The sequence below is a fragment of the Vigna angularis genome, chromosome 9 (genome assembly GCF_016808095.1).
Source record: "Vigna angularis cultivar LongXiaoDou No.4 chromosome 9, ASM1680809v1, whole genome shotgun sequence".
NCBI lineage: Eukaryota > Viridiplantae > Streptophyta > Magnoliopsida > Fabales > Fabaceae > Vigna > Vigna angularis.
In genome coordinates, this window is record NC_068978.1 from 28,202,344 (window position 1) to 28,208,343 (window position 6,000).

A 6,000-nucleotide genomic window follows, 5' to 3' on the forward strand; every position below is an offset into this window, starting at 1 on the left:
AAAATTAAATTTTTAAAAAGTACTTAAAAATTACGTCATAAATAAATTAAAAAGTTTAAAAATTATTTTTTAAAAATTAATTTCAATTTTATAAACCTAAATAAAAATATTTTAAAAAATATGTATATATAAATTTAAATTGTAAACAATATTTTAATGATTAATATTTTCTCATCAATAATTATATTTTAATCATTTGATCTTCTTAAAATATTTAAATAAAATTTTCTAACAATACTAATGTGCACTAGGTACATGTAGATTGAATATTGTGATACTGTTTATTTTTTTAACAATTGAATAATTAAAATAGCATTTTAAAATATTTATTTAATATTCATTATAAATTTTTCTTACAATGTGTGCAGCTACTGTCAACATCCAATTTCGTCCGGATCATTTTTAGATTTTTACTATAGTCTATTCTCCTAGGTTTCATTATTTATTTATTTTTATTTATATTGTTGTTTTTATTTTTATTTTTTATTTTCGTTTTTATCTTTTTTTTGTTATCTATTATTATTTTGTTTTTATTCTATCTTTATTTATATAAGTTATCTTATTTTATTTTATTCTCCCCTCTATTTATTATTTTCTTTTTATTTTTGTTTCTTTTGTCTTTTTTTCTTGTTTTGTTTTACCTCTTTATATTTTATTTTATTTTAATATAATTAATATAACTAAAAAAAAAGAGGAAAAAAATGTGTGCGTGTGTTAGGGAAGAGGGGGCAGAAACTGTTTCTGTAGAGAGCCAAGGTGGTGGCAGAGACGTTTTGGAGGAGAGTAGGGTGGCAGACGCGATTTGGGTACGTACGAAATCAGTACAAGCAATTTGGCAGAGAGAATTGCACAAAAACACAGAGAGAGCAGAGGGAAGGGCAGGATTCTGGTTTTGGGGAGAAAAGCAAAGGAGTGGATACTGCTTCTTGGGACCTTCATCTTGAGTCATCATTCAGTCACAGAAGGGCATCCACCATTGGCACCGGCAAAGAAAGACAAGGGCCAGAGGAGGAAGGAGAGGAAGTCACCGGATACTCGCAGCTAGCAGCAGCCATAGAGCTCCAAGAGGTAAGCCTCTTGCTCACCTGTGTGGTCATGTATACTTACTGCATAACTGCCTTTTATGCTTATTCCATTTTGCTTATGCTACGGTGAGTCTGGCACATTCCCCATTTTAGAATCTTATAGCATTCGTTCATCCTTTTCCTCTAAGCATCAATCTTCATCCCTTCATGACACTGAACCTCCAACACCCATCATCCATATTCACCCACTGCCACAAGCCATATTGACACCCACGGCCAACATCTATCATCTTCGTCCCTTCCCTCTTCGTTTTCACCTCCAACATTAGATCTCAAGCACACTGACACAATTCCCCAGCGGAGTCGCCATCTGTCGCAATTGTTTCATAGGCCTGGTCTCACGCCGTCTTGCGAGTGTCATTTGGTGTGCATCTGCGAGTTCCTCTACCAATCTCAGCTGGTCTCCAACGACTGGGAGCACGAATTGGTTTGTTGTGGGAGAATTAGTTCTTTGTTTCAACACTCGTGCTACTGAGAGGATGATGGGAAACCTGGCTCTCTTCAACTTACTCACATCATCCGGGGACCAAAGTAAGGAAAGAACGCAGGATATCTGCACTTGGCCATTGCTGTTATGACCTCATTTAGGGCCAGAACCTCTACTCTAAACCAGCCACCGCGCCACCACTTTGTTAGAATCGCTGCAACGGAATTATTAGCGTGGAACAAACCAAGAGGGGGGGGGGGGTGAATTGGTTATATACTTTTATTTTGCCTTTTATTATTTTTCTCTTAATTTTTCTTACTGAGCAGATAATTAAATATAAATGACAGAGTAAGGGAAAGAGAAAAATTGCACAGGTGATTTTATCCTGGTTCAGATCACTCAGATCCTACGTCAAGTCGCTTATCTCAAACAAGATAAACCTTTTTCACTAACACAAAAACAGTTACAAATATTAATCACAAAGAAAAACAATTTGTAAGAGTTTAGAAACACCACCTCTCTTGAAACCACAAGAGATGAACTTACACTTCCTTTGAATCTTCACAAAGGATGACCACCTCCTCCGAATGCTTCACGAAGGATGATTCTCTTCCAGGCACTTCCTTGGATACACCAAGGATGAACAAGCTATTCCTCTGTCACCGCAATAGCACTTCAGGACTTTGTAGACAAGAGTTTCCTTAGCTTCAACAATCTCACAGAGTTCTCAAAGAGTTCAGAGGTTTTTAGCACAAGGGAAGAGTTATTTTTGAGATAAAGAGTGAGCCATTTTATAGACTCAGCCTAATACTCTTCCATTCTTCGAAAACGGGCCATCTAACGCATATAATCGATTAACACAAGTATTAATCGATTAAAATGAGTACAACGGCTAGTTTTTCAAATCTGAAACCCACAACGGCTAGTGTTAATCGATTATTCTCAGGAATAATCGATTAACTAATCGATTATCATTAGCTTTAATCGATTATTACAGTGGCAGTTGGGTTTTCAATGCCAGCCTCGTTTTAATCGATTAAAACTGGGTTTAATCGATTAAAACAGCTTGTGGATGACTCTCAACAGTAAATAAATTAAATATAAATTACAAGAATCAACCCTAATACATATTTGAGCACTATTTCATCAACTTTGATTATTATAAAAGCTTTATAAAATACAAAGATCTTCAATCTGTCTTTATGGATCTTGACTTGTGCAAATCTATTCATCATCAAAACTTCATCTTTGATTTTTGCTAACACACTTCTTCCAGTCTTGGCGTCGGCGGCAACCCCAAGCGCCACCGAAACCGTCTCTAACCGCGGCGCCATTGCCTCTCTCTCTCGTCTCTCTTCGCGAGAGGTTCTCTCCACCACCATCGCGTCGCCACCACGGTCGAGCCTGCCGCCGGTGCTGCCTAGAGCCAATGGGTTTCCCCCTTCTCCCCTTCTCTTCTTCATGAATGCCGGCCTTGGTCAGTTTGCCTGCAACTCCACCATTCTCCGCGTTGAACTTGTTGATGAACGCTTCCACTCGCCGGTTCAATTTGTCCCAATTCAGTGATGGCTCTTTCCTCAGCCCTGTCGGCACATTTTGTCGAGCTTGCAGCCACTAGCGCTTCCTAGAACCGGTGATGCTGCTCCCTTCTTTTTTCTGTGAGATATGTCTTCCCTCCAACTTGGGGCATGTTGTAGTGTGATGAAAATGGAAGCAGAAGGTTGGATGCTTCAAGAGTTTCGATGATAAAATGCTCGTGGAGGTAAATAAGAAGAATAAGTTCAGTATGCACTGAAGGAAAATGGGTTTCGGTGATGGCCGTGAGTGTGAATATGGCTATGGTGATGGGTGTATATGAGTTGCTAGCATTGATAGAGAATGGAGGAGGATTGAGTGTTGTGTGATGCGGAGATGAATCTGTGGAGTGAATGGGATAGGAGTATGTGTGGTGAATGCTGGTTTGGTGAGGAATTATGAAGGGTGATAATGAAGTCTTGTGTGTCAAGAACGGAGGTGTCGCTCCAAGGTTATGGAGGCCTCGGATGAAAAGGATGGGTGTTGGAGGCAATGAAGAATGGCCAGAGGTGAACGATGGATGCTAATGAAGACGAGGAATTGGGAGTGAATGGATATTTTTTTGATTTTGGTTTCCTCTCTTTCTCCGAAGGAAGTGGTGGCTCTGAATTGTTAATGGGGAATTCCTGCTGTTTTTTTTTTTGTAGATGATAGGTGTAGCGATGCTGGGTGTTAGGAAACGTGGTGGAGGTGGATGCTTTTGGTCAGAGTTGAATGATGTTGGTCCTTGCGTGAAGAGGCCAAAATCAGGGGTTGCCCGCTGACACTCTGTTGCCTCCTGCAATACCAAAGAACATGCCCTTTCTTTTACAGCGACCACTCGCATTTACGGCAACTAACTTTGCTTTTTACCATTGAAAATGACCGAACCAAATATTTGCTTCCAAAAGTAGTTGATAGGAAAAGATTTCAGCCAAAAAAGAATTGACAATGTTGGAAACGCAACCGGTTAAGTAAAACCTCTTTTTGTTGATTTTTTTGCTATTTTTTATAAGTTTTCCTTTTCTCTTTTTTTTTCAAAAAAGACTAAATAAAAATACAGTCAAATAAAATAATATAATAATATAAAACGAAATGATATATATAGTAAAATAAAATTAAAATAAGAAGATAAAATGAAGTAAAATAACTTAATAATAGTAAAATAAAATAGAATAACCAAGAAAGACAAAAAGGATAAAATAATAAAATAAACTAAAGAAATAAAATAATATAAAATAAAAAATAAAAATAAAGAAAATAAAAATAAGGCAAAATCAAAAGAGACTCATTATTTAGTCAATCCGGACGAAATTGGGTGTTGACACAATCATAAAAGAAAATGCAAGACAAGGGTTTCCCATTATCTGTGGTTCCTCCCATACTGTTGCCATCATCCACCGCTTTCAAGGAACTTCGTTCAACTCTTCTCTTTGCACCGTGGCACCATCAACACCATCTTCTCTGCTCGTCAAACGCCTTAGATCGACAAGCCTCCCATCATCGCCGCTGCGGTACTCGTCTCTACCATCGTGTCTCCCCTCCGCTTTCGACGCTGGCCACCATTGTCATCCTCGCCAGAGCGCAAGCTGCTGCAATGGAGGAAAGAAAAGGATTCACCGATTGAATCGGTGAAATGGAACGAGAAAGTGTTTTGTTCAGTCAAAAACGAAGGAAAAGGTGAGAAGGATGAAAATAGTGTTAATCGAAGTTTCAATCGGTAAGTTCAGAGGCAGGATGCATTCAACCGATAGGAATGAAAGAAATCAATGGTTTAAACAACCAAAAATGGAGAAAATTGGGTGAGTAATGATGAACCCTAGCAAAGGCCGAAGATAGGGTTTTAGGAGAGGTTATGTTGTGAGAATGGAAATGTCTCGTGAAGGCATTGGAAGCAATGAAGTAATACATATACTGACTTGGTTATACCCTTAACTGAAGTAATACATTTCTACTGCCTCGATTCCTTCCTCCAACTGATGCTTATACACAGATTATACGTTTCGGGTGGTTTTTAATCGAGATAATATGACTATTATGACTCGGTTCCTGTTGAATCAAGGCCTATAAATTTAAATGCTTCGAGTTTGTGTAGACCGAGACGTATTAGCTGCGTTAGAAAACATTTTTTTTACTAGTGTTTGAAGTATTTAGACTAGTGAAAAAAAAGGAATTTTAGATTTAATTTATTATATGTATGTTTTAGGCTTGGGTTTGGATAGTTGGCGTAAAATTGATTTAAATAAGGTAAGTGTAGACAGTGATTGAAAGAAGTTTTCTATAACAAAAATGTTAATATTTAAATAGTGTGTGTTTATAACATTTGGTCATCAACTAGAACTTATATTGATGTATACTTATTTCAGTTATGCGCTTTTGATATATTTTTTTTTATTTCCAACACAAAGGGTCAATCTCGGAGCACCAAATTCTCGCATGTGTTGCATTGGATAGATGTGAAAGTAGGGTACCGTGAATATGGACATGGTTAGTTTTTTTTTTTTTTAATTTTAATTTTTTTTCTTATGGGTTGTTGACAAATTTACCAGTTGTTGTTGATGTTGTGTCAAATTCATCAATTAATCTAACAAATTCATAAAGTTTATGTTTAATTTAGATTTATTTTTGTGTATTTTGAATCTTAAATATCAATAAAATGATATTTTATTTTAATTTTTAAAATTATTTATCATCATTATTATGTAATAAATCTTATAAATCAGTAAACTTTTAACCTTGGATTATTTTAACAAATAATTCCTTCTCCCCACCAGAAATTAACAACCACTCAGTGGAAAGTCTGTTGTTCACGAGTACATGTAAAAAATGACCTCATGTGCACCTCCATTGATGCATTTACAATGTTCACAACAAGGTGGCTTTGACATGTGAAGTGAGTCACTTCAAGTCCTAAAAGACCACATGATAATCATG